Source organism: Mycteria americana, chromosome 1 (assembly GCF_035582795.1).
Source record: "Mycteria americana isolate JAX WOST 10 ecotype Jacksonville Zoo and Gardens chromosome 1, USCA_MyAme_1.0, whole genome shotgun sequence".
In the NCBI taxonomy this organism is placed as follows: Eukaryota; Metazoa; Chordata; class Aves; order Ciconiiformes; family Ciconiidae; genus Mycteria; species Mycteria americana.
In genome coordinates, this window is record NC_134365.1 from 146,208,805 (window position 1) to 146,220,790 (window position 11,986).

An 11,986-nucleotide genomic window follows, 5' to 3' on the forward strand; every position below is an offset into this window, starting at 1 on the left:
GCTTATAAAGAATTGGAAGTGAAGAAAATAAACAATGCAATCTTCCTAGGGCAAGCACAAAACTTAAAGGCCTTGTTTATCTCTCTTTTCAGGTGACAATGCTGTAGGTGCCTTCCTGGCCTGCGAGATCAGGGGTCTCTGCTCCCCTGCTTGCTGCTCATTGCAATCTTCAGAGTGAACCCTTTCCTGATAAAACACATTAACTTTTACAGCTAATCTATAGCTCTTCTCAGGGTCCTCCAAAGTTTAAGTATGATTCAGTTCCTCTTCCCAAAGCTTATACTGTAGCAAAAACCACTAGTGTTCAAAGTCCTGTAAAATTAAGGACTGATGCTACCTGTAGCAAATGCTACTAGTGCAGTGCAGGTGCTATTTACATGAAGGGATCTGTTTGTATTTTCTTGACTCAGTGAGAGGTACAAATCCACCACTGTGACCAAGGTGTATTTTTCTCCGGGTAGCAACATCAACATAAGGAGATTCTGTTCCCTACGTGTTTTCCCTTCACAGTCCCCTGCTCTCATATTCCGATTCCTGCACTGCCCTGTAACTGACCTAAATTCTTTGTTTATTTTAATCTTAATTTAAATTAACTCAATACCTGACTTCAAGGTCAAGGGAAAACTGTTCAAAATACCTTTGATGTTATCAGATTTTGTGCAAGATTTAAACTCGAGAGCACTAAAATATATTCAAACAATAACTGCAATCTGGAATATTTTTAGGACAGTGTCAACAACAATGGTAGAATGTGAGAGTTTTCAGCAGTAGAGAGTTCGGTTGGTTCACGAGAGATTTAATTTGTTATGAAAACTAGAATGAAACTGTTCAGTGCATCACAAGTCCACTGGGCTCAATTCCAAGTGCCAGCTTTGCAGATCTTTCTGTGATTGAATTTAGGCATGTTAGAGGTGAAAAATGCTGATTCTCAGTCAAACTCCACGAGGAAAAAAAAACATAGTGATTTGAGAAAACAAAAATTCTCAAAAAGAAAGTACCAACAGAGATCAGTTCCACTTCTGAAAACAAAATCCTATGTTCCTGGAAGTACTTACTCAGTAGTTTCAGAAGAATGAAATTGTTGTTATTTATGCTTTAATTTTTGGATAGCTTATTCTTGTGAAGAGTCAATCTTATCTAAAAAAGGATAAAAGTCAATGCAATAAACTGCATGATGAATGAAATGAGTGTGGTACCTGCATCTTTCAAAACAAATACCTGAGATGAGGATTAAAATGCTTTCCAAAGATAAGAATCTGCAGTCATCTCAGTACATCCTGAGATTACTGACTACTCAGTCCAGCATTATTTCATACTGATCAGTTGATTTTTTTTTTAAATAAGTTTGGTTCCAGATACCACAAAGTTTTGCTGTTAACAGTTGAGCACAGACAGTAAGTGTGGAAAGCATTTAACCTGTTTCGACACACCCTCCACTGGCAAGCTGTCGAAACACCAACAGCATTTCAAATAAGCCACGGGTGAAATCTGGTGGGGTTTTTTTTTTCAAGGTAAATCAGTGCATGTTGTAACTGGAGCCCAATTTCTTGAAATGAGCTACTAGCTGGAAGCTTATAAGCGCTGGTTTTGCTATTGCTGTAGCTCGCATCATTGCAGCCATAGAAGATGCAACAGGAACCATCTGTCACTTGGCGTTTTCTAATGAAAAGCCTAAACGATTGTAAACAACAAAACAACAACATCTATTTCACTAATCTCGTTTTACTCAGTACGTCAAATTTGGCACTCAGCAGCAGAAAAATCCAACAACTGCATTTTGTCGTAATGCATGAAAACAACTGCATTCGTAACAAGTTAAAAGTAGTATGGAAAAAATAATTCTTAATGTTCTTATCTTAGTTTCAGTATCTCCGATACAACTGCATGTGCAAATGCTTCTCCGGAAGAGCTCTTAAACTGAATCCTTATCTCCTCCCCATCGATGTCTGCAGCAGTGGAGGGAGGAGGGGGAGGGAAGCCGGCTGGAAATTCCAGGGTGCATTTCACGGAGTTTCCCGACCATTTGGGACTCACCAGTACGCACAGGAGCCTGCAATGCCTTAAGAGAACACCAGCGTGAAATCAGCGCCTGCCCGATGCCCGTCTGGTGCCTGCCGCCTTCGTGCCCTAGCGACCGCCTGCGATTGCAGGCAAAGCCCACTTGGCTGTCAACCTGCTTTCCTAGCAGGCTCGTCCCTCACACAGCACCCTTGGGGATGAGTATCTGTTCTCTACAAACGCAGGAGCAAATCAAGACCAAATCTTATTCTTTCCCTCCCTTAACCTTGCTAACATCTTAACTTCCATTAAAGTTAATTTTCACGTAAACTGGCTAAATGAGAACTGAATGCCATTATGGACTCCAGAAGCTGAAACAGTGACAGTGATAGTTATGAATCTCTGCGATAAACAGGTCAATACACAGTTTCCTCGTGTGTGGGCCATAAAAGTTTACTTTCAGAAACGATGTTATTTCTCTCATGATTTGAAAGGCAGGCCAGGATTTCAGCAGTGCAGCCCCAGCCAGTGAGTAACTCACGGGACAGGCTATGAACCAGTCTCAAGATGGTTGTTTAACCCCCAGGCCTTCTCCGTTCATCCTAGGATTTCTAAGAGGTGTTTCACCACTTTGCCTTGCAAGTTTTGTTGGATGTATTCCAAAATAGTTCAAACTCTGAAAGATGAAATGCTACCCTGACGTATTCCTGGTGCGGTCTCCTGCCCACTGCGCGCAGAAGGTGAGGACTCGGGGAGAAATGAGATAAATGGGATGAAATAGCTTTTTGGTGGGAGAAGGAAAGATTGATGGTTTGATATTGGCTCTATTACTTGCTCCTTCTTTTTAGCAGTGTAAACACTGGTGGCTAGTTTGAGGATGCTTATTTTCTCCTCTATTTTTTTTTTGTTTCAAATGTGGGGAAGGTACACAGAGAGAATATACTCACTTTAATAAAATGTTTTTCCTTATAGGTTACAAATTATTATTTAGGTTTCCTTTCCTCTCCCATGTATTCCACCATAATTTCCTACCTATTATCGTTGATGTATTTTTTAATAAGTCAGATCTTTGTTCCATATATGTGTGTTCACCACCAGTTCAGGTTGCATTCCTCTCAGCTTCTTTACCCTTTTAGGAAACAGCAATAAAGCCCCTTGCCTGCAACGCAAAATTATTCCAGGATGACAGGAGCTCTGCTTTTTACCAGGAAAGAGCAAGGGAAGCTGTGTTGGGTATTTTGCAAAGGAATGTGCCAGAGGATTAGAAATTTCAAAAATAGGTCAAAATATTCAATGATGGGAGATGTAAGAAGCAGACTTCTTCAAAGAAGAGTAGCTGAAAGTCACAGAAATTATTTTTAGCCTATAATCTTTCCTAGCATTACAGGACTGTAATGCTGTAATTACATAATTACATAGTCTTACTAATTATTATTATTATTAATGTATCTTATTAGAATCTTAAGGATCTTAATCTTACATCATGTTAAGGATTATGTAATCAAACGATCATCACAAATGCACTTGTACATAACTACTCCTCTGTCTTCTATAGATTGTTTTATAGACCGTATTATAAAATTTGTTTTGCCATCTTTTCAGTTTAGCTATGGGACTAGGGCAATATTTTGACTTGTATTTGAAGGGCCCCACACATGATGTTAATGTAAGTAGACGGGAAGAGAGAAAGAGAATAGAAGCGTAACTGACTGTTACGCTTCCATTTGATGCAAAATGGTGTCCATTTGATGCAAAATACTCCAAAAATTGAGGCTGTCCCAAAAAGAGAAATGCATCCCTGTTCAGTTGCATCCCTGAATTTATAATTCTATTATTCGCTTCCCCAGTAAATAAAAGCATAATACTAAGAACAAAAACGTAGTACTTATTACAAGTATTTTTAAGGATACACATGGCAAGTATGAAATTTAACAAAGCGATATGGTAAAAAGTTAAAAATGCACTATTGACTGGAATAATGAAAATACTTTTTCTAAACGAAGCAGGTAACCCCTTTTAATATGCAAATTGTTGTATACTACCCATTAAAAGTGTTTTCTTTTGCTTATGATGTTTCAGTACTTTATAACTTAAACTGTTAATTCTTATTTTTTATGTTATGTCGGGTGCTTGCTTGTGTCTGATTTTTTTAAAAGATGCTCAACTTCAGCCAAAATATTTCTTTTTTTTCTTTTTTTCTTTGGAGGTTTAGACTAGACATTGTGAAACATTTCTTTACAGAGGGTGGTCAAACACTGGAACAGGCTTCCCAGAGAGATGGTCGATGCCCCAAGCCTGTCAGTGTTTAAAAGGCATTTAGACAATGCCCTTAATAATATGCTTTAACTTTTGGTCAGCCCTGAAGTGATCAGGCAGTTGGACTAGATGATCATTGTAGGTCCTTTCCAACTGGAATATTCTATTCTATTCTATTCTATTCTATTCTATTCTATTCTATTCTATTCTATTCTATTTCTATTTCTATTTCTATTTCTATTTCTATTTCTATTCTATTTCTATTTCTATTCTATTCTTTTTTAATAACTTGTGTTATTTGCTGACATTGAAATATTTCTGCTGATACATTTTTTGCAATGGCCAAGCATGCTTATTCCTTTAGGCAAGGACTTGAAAATTTATATTGGAGCTGTTAATGTCAGTAACAGACCTTATAAAAATGAAGAACTTCCAATGTGTGGACAAATGCCCTGCACAGCATGTGACTGTCCTTATCAGGACACTCTCTTTATTTCTGTAACACCCAGATTCATTCAGCGTATACCTTCCATACTCTTTAGCACATCAAGCGGGGTCCTACATATAAAGGACTCCTTCATGATCCTGGTGTGAACCATTCAAAAAGCAGCTTCTTTCTGCTTTCCGGACTCGTGTCTCTGTGGTTAAGTTGCATGCAGTATGCAGACAGAAGGAGCTGCATGAAGGGTTTAGCTTATACATCAGTCTCTATTCTGACTTTGGGATACTTCACTTTGCAGCTCTAATAATGACCCTCTGAAATAGTTTTGTGAGAGACAGCTTTACCTACTGATGCAGTACATATGGAGTCTGGTTTAAAGTTACCCTTCCCTTGGCATCATAGGTCTTGTCATTGATAGCAACCGAGTACCAGGCAGGTAGAGGACAGTGCCGAATGAGAATAGCGCTGGTACAAATGACTGCAGATGAGGCTTCTACACACTGCTCTCTGCAGTATTTTTGGTGAGTTCACAGTTCTGAATGCTTGCTTATTGTGGCTACTACTAGCTAACAGGCAATGCCTAAGAATGAATGAAAGCTCAAAGTTTCCAGTAAGTTCAGAAAGTAAGTATTGTTGGGCAGATTGTAATGATATCATGCAAACAAGTGCAAAGCAGTAGGAAATTTTCAGTCCTCTTTAGTGATAAAACTCTGTAGTGCAATCATGTATGGGATCTGTAATTAAGCTTATTTGCATTTTAAAGCCAGAAAGGCAATGTTCTTCCACACATACACACAAGTTAATCATTGCTTCATCTAGAACAACCCCTACTTTCCTACTTCGGGGCAAATTCCTGCAACAGAGAGATCAGCCTGCCAATTTAAGATAGATTTTAATTTGACTGTCCACACACATTGCTTGGATGTAACTTGCAGATCTGTCCAGAGAAAGAGATATGTGAATGTTTGCTGAGTTTTAGAAACTGAGTATGTCTGCATTGCCAGTCCAGGATTTATGGGATAAAATTGACTGTTTTTTCGTACATGAGAAGTCAGATCTCTTGGTCATAATATGGTATTAAAATCTATGACTAGGTCCCACTTTGTGCAATTTGTTCCCCTTTCTTATCCATACTGATTAAAATTTCAGGTTCTGGAACATACCTCCTCTGAGCATGTCAGCTTCTATTTCTTGTTCACAAAGTGATATTTCTCTCTCTTTCCTCTTTCACCCACTGTCTACTGACTTTTATTTCATGCTTACTGGTGTTGCCTGTGTCCACATTCCTAGACCTACAAAAAATATACTATCAGTTGCCAAGCTGCAACTTGCTCACTATGGAGCACACTCCACTGTTTGAAGATATATTTTCAGAAATAGTGTTATTTGGTGTTTGTTCTAATCTTGCTGCCTCATAACTTCATTTTTTCAGGACGTCCCATGTTGTGAGAAAAGGCAAACAGTCACTCCTTAGTTACCATCTCATTATTCATGACTTCTAGACCTTTATCAATTCTCTACTCACTCATCTTTTCTCCAAGTTGCAAAGCACCATTGTCTCAATTTTTTCCTCTTACAAATATTGCTCCCTGCCTCTGGTTGACTTTGCAGCTCTTCTTTCTCTTTTCTAATTCTACCATAACCTTGGGAAATGGGGGATAGGGAGGTACCAGGACTCCAATACTTCAGATGTGTAAATGCAAAGTGGTGTGACATTTCTTGTGTTTTCACAACATCACGGAAGGGCTGAGTCTGGAAGGCACCTCTCAAAATCATTTAGTCCAATCCCCCTGCTAAAGCAGGGTCAAATAGAGCCAATTGCCCATGACTGTGTATGGCTGGGTTTTGAATATCTCCACAGGTGGAGACTCTGCAACCTCCCTGGGCAACCTGTGTCGGTGCTCAGCCCCCCTCACAGTAAAAAGTGCTTTCTTGTGTTCAGATTGAATTTCATCTTTTTAAATTTCTGCTCATTGCCTCTTGTCCTGTCAGTGGGTATCACTGAGAAGAGTCTGACTCCATCACCTTTACTCCCTTTAGCTATTTACACACGTGGATAAGATCCCCCCAAGCCCTCTCCAAGCTGTCAGCCTCTCCTTGTATGAAAGGTGCTCCAGTCTCTTAATTATCTTTGTGGCCCTGCACTGGACTTGCTCTGCATCTTTCTTGTACTGGGAGCCCAGCACAGGACCCAGCACTCCGATGTGTCTCACCAGGTGTGAGTAGAGAAGAAGACCTACCTCTCTTGATTTGCTGGCAACACTTTGCCTAATGCAGCTCAGGAGGCTGTTGACCTCCTTTGCTGCTGCAGTGCATTGCAGGCTCATGTTCATCTTGTTGTCCGTTGGGACACCAAGGTCCTTTTCTGCAGAGCTGCTTTCCAGCCAGTCAACCCTCAACATGTACTGGAACCCAGCATTATACCTCCCCAAATACAGGACTTTGCATTTCCTCTTGCTGAGTTTCATGACGTTCCTCTCTGCCCAACTCTCCAGCCTGTTGAGGTCCCACGGAATGGCTGTGCAACCTTCTGGTGTATCAGCCACTCCTCCCAGTTTTTTATTATCTGCGAATCTGCTGAAAGTGTACTTTGTCCCAGTGTCAAAGTCATTAATGAAGATGTTAATCTGTATTGGCCACAGTTTCAGCCCCTGGGGTACACCACTAGTTGCTGGCTTCCAACTGGACTTCGTGCCATGGATCACAACCCTTTGGGCCTGGTAGTTCAGCCAGATTTCAACCCACCTCAACTCTTATCTAACCTGTACTTTGTCAGCTTGTGTATGAGGATGTTGTGGGAGACAATGTCAAAGGCCTTACTAAAGTCAAAGTAAACAACATCCACTGTTTTCCCGCCATCCACCAAGATAGTTGCCTTGTGGTAGAATGCTATCAGGTTGGCTGAGCGTGATTTCATGTATTTGGAAATGGTTTCCAGGTTTAGTTACTCTATCACATTCCCAGGGATTGCGGTGAGGCTGATCAGCCTGTAATTTCCTGATCCTCCCTCTTCCCCTTTTTGAAGATAGGAGTGATGTTTGCTTTCTTCCAGTTCTCAGGAATCTCTCCCATCTGCCAGCTCCATCAGCACTCATGGATGCATCCTGTGAGGCCCAATGGATTAATGTACGTCCAGTTTGTTAAAGTGCTCACTAACCTGGTCCTTCTCTGCTAAGGGTGAGTTTTCTTTGCTCCAGACTTTCCTTCTGGTCTCAGGGGCCTGGGATTTCTGAAGACTGGTCTTGCTAGTAAACACTGAAGCAAAGAAGGCATTGAGTATCTCAGCATTTTCTGTGTCATTGGTCACCAAGTCCCCTGCCTCATTCAGCAGCAGGACCATGTTTTCTTTAGTCGTCTTTTTACTTTTTCTGTACTTGTAGATCTTTTCTTATTGCTCTTCACATCTCTTAACAGACTCAACTTCAGGCTGGCCATGACTTTTCTAACCCTGTCCCTGCAAAATCGAAAAGCAGCTTTATACTGCTAGGTCACCTGCTCCTGCTTCCACCTCTTGCACACTTCCTTTTCATGTCTGATTTCAGATAGGAGCTCCTTGCTCATCCATGCAGACCTCCTACCATCTTCACTTGCTTTGTTCCCCCCATTTCTTTCCTGTCATTCATAAAGAAGGCTGGGACAGGCCAAGCCATGGTGATATGAGGGAAGACCAACAAGTGACACTTTTTAAAGTGGTTGTATAGGAGCATGAACTTTAAGAATGCCAGGGACCCTTGAGGATTAATTCCTTAAGCTTTGCCTATGGGTGGAAGATGGGACCAAAAAGTATAGTAGAGGTCTTTACACATGCCTATTACAAAAGAGAAATAGGTTTGCAGCCTATTACAAAAGAGAAACAGGTTCTCCTGTCAGAACAACAGCCTGCACTGACTCAAGTTGACTAAGCTGATTTGTCATGGGGTGATGGGACTCACTATTTTCTATAAATGTGTCATTGTTCCCTTTATCCCACCCACTCAAAGCACAGCACATGGAAATCAATTCCTGTTAATGCTAAAAATTACAAGGGATCGTCACTGCAAAAGAAGAGATAATCTCTGCTATTTTGTAGGGCTTTTTGTGGAGTTTGTTACCAAGGCCATGAGTAAGTAAATAACATTGAATAGAAGTTACTCACAGGCTATTGATTGTTTAGGTTCTAAGTGAAGGAAAAAATAAACTGAGACAATTTGCTTTGCTGAACTACGTGGTGACCCATTTCACACAGCTGATGAAATAATAGGAAGGGGAATAAAGAGAGAGGAAGGAAGCTAATCGAAGTCAGTAAGGATGCTGGAGGTTGCAGCTGGCAAGTGAAGCCACCTCTGAGAGCTGCTGTCATGGGTGGAGGAGTTGGCAGAGGGCCAAGGGCTGTTTGTGAGGTTTGATCCAAAGTGCAAAATTAAGTCAGAAGGGCTTTTGATTTACTTGGTTTACTTGCATCGTCCTCATCTTCTGGGTATCTTGTTAAGGGTTTTCTCTACTGGCGGTCAAAATCACAAGCCCGGGCTGCTAATTTTCAACTCACCCTCACTTTTGCTTTCCCTCTTCCTGCGTGAATTTGCAATATTAGGATCTTGTTTTCTCAGACCAAACATGTCATTGCTGCACTGTGTGTGAGCCCTGAAGAGGGGGCACATTGTGACAATGCTCCGTCCTTGTCCTCATGGGAGTGATGACCCAGAGGATGTGGGCAAGTTAATCAATTACACTCATGCAGGCAGCCAGAAAAAGAGCTGGGGGAGAAAAGAACCCATGGCTCACAGGCAGCTTTTCAGTTCAGAGACTGGGATCATCCATATTTGAAAAAATCAAACCAGGTAATTGGAGCTGGCTTCCAGAAAGCAGAACCTGAGGCAGGTGGTTGGGCCAGTGTCTGCCTGCATGGGCGGGAGGTGGGAGGTGCCCAGGCCCTATGTCCCTCAAGTGCTAAATCTGATGTTTTTCTCAGCAGCAGCAAAAATAGCTCAACAATGCATCAGCTTTATGCAAGCAGTTTATTTCACCCAGTTGTTGTGGTTTTTTATTCCCCAGGACCTCAGCCCTAGGTTTGGTTTCAAAAGTATTAAAAGGAGTAATTCTGGCTGACTTCAAGAGCCCCTCAGCACCTTAAAAGGAAGTAGAGGCTGTTGGGAGGGACAATTACTTAAGGTACCAAAATACCTGGTAGGAGGAAATGGTCAGTGAAAATGTGCTGTTGTCACTTGAGAATTAGACCTTGTTTTAGGTGTAGTGTCTCAAAATCAGAAAAATTATAAGCCAGAAGGTATTTTAGATACCTTTTCTTTGCGTGTTGTCTACCCACACCCCTTTCCCCCAAAGAATGAACTGTCTTAGGAGGTCTGCAGTCCAGTGTGTTTTACCTGTATAAAAAGCAGTCAGGGACAAATTCGGCTCCATCACACTCAAGAGCCATTTTCTGGAAGGCAAATGTGTTTTTAACTCAAATGGGGACATGTGGGAGTTTCCATGTCCTGGGGAACCAGAGAATTTTGGATCTCTGCCTTCATTTGTTTATGTCACTGGCTTCTACAATGCTGACTGTGGAAACCGTGAGCAATTTCAGCTTTCCATTAACTATAACCTACGACCTAGTTTAGTATTGCAGTTCTGGGCTGCTTGTTATTTTAGTTCCAGGAATTAATGCCTCCCTGGAGGAACTTGATCAAAGCAGGGGCTAGACAGTTAACAGAGTACTGTATGTGTGTCAGACAGTCATGCTGGGATTTCCAAGAGTCACTGAGACAACAGGTCTTCCTGGGACATGCAATGGATAAGCCAGTGAAAGTAGCCAACCCAAGAAAAGTGAATAGCCAGATCAAAACTGGTATCACAACACCTGACTGGAGACTTTGATGACGGGACAAAGCTGATAAGGGTCTCATCTGACAAACAGTACTGCTGGGTTAAAAAGGACAATGAACATGTTAGGGAAGGCTCTGAGAGGAATGAAAATAAACCTAAACAGAAATCATGGCAGCACTTCTGGGTGTATTCCCAGCCATGATCCAGCTCCCTACCTAGTATCATGTGTGGCAGACAAACTTCCACTCTCCCTACTTGAGAAACTGGAGGCAAAAAGTGGTCTAGGGGGTGAGGTCTCCAGAGGGCAGTATGGTGTGTATGCCCAGGCCACTTTGCATGCAGCACGATTAAGTCATTCATCTGCCCAAGCATGCCCCTGCATGAGAAGAAGGTTCCTGTACTTTTTCTGATGCAAGCACAGAAAAAGCTTGAGACCAGCTAGGAAACAGAGATAGGAATTGAGGTCTACCATTTATATTTTTACCTGCTGATTTCATGGAGCAGATTATTTTGTGTGATGCTTAATGAAGGGAGAGACTGGATTTGAAGGGAGACGGTGTGCTTGCCTGTTTCATATGTCCCTAGAAAAGCAAACTGTAAACCTTTATCAGGACATGAAGGGAGCAGCCAGCAAGCCCAGAGAAGAGAGAACTTTGTCACTCAGGGCTCTCTTCCTGAGCTCTTGCTGGACAAGGGCAGAAGGCTAGGGCCACACTGACTTGTCAGTTCAGATTAGGGCTGTTCTTGTGAATCTCTTTTGTTCACACAGTGGAGCTCTAGGTTCCTCTTGGGTGAGCCTAGCCCAGAAGATGTGCTCCAGGAGGGCATCTAGCAGGCTCTGACTACTAACAGGCATTCAGCCCATGGGGCTGGACTGGTGCTAGTCTAGGGAAGACTCCCCACTGTCCCCATGCACACTGTGTGGCTCTTGAGTCCTCAGCACCAACTGCTTCAGCCCACTGCTTCACCGCTCCTGCTTGTTGCACTACTATGTGGATGTAGTCTAAGCCCAGTCACTGCAGACCTACAGATCTGCAGGTCTCTTCAGACATGATAGTTGTGATTATTATAAGATTTTAAATTCTGCTTTTTCTAAAATATGTTTAATCTCAGGCAAAACACTGTTCTATTTCCCACTTTCTGTGTATAATTTTAGGTATATGGATATAAAGTATAGGTATAGTGTGTATATATATATAATGTTATATGGATATATTTGGAAGTTATAGCAGCATATATGTGTCCAGGTAACACAGGAGGAAATTCATCCTAGTGCTACCTCTTGTGTAATAGCCTTCCTACCCGTAGCAGCTCAGGTCTCTCTGTCACAAAAAGGCCCACGACTTCTGCCTCTGATTTGGGGACAGAAGTGGCTCAAGCCAGGTGAGGTGCACCAGGCACGTGGAGTGGCAATATAAACATCTCCTAGGAGAACAGCTCCTGACTTGTAAGTGGGGGAGGAAGACTGTTTGTACGTCTCCTACCCTC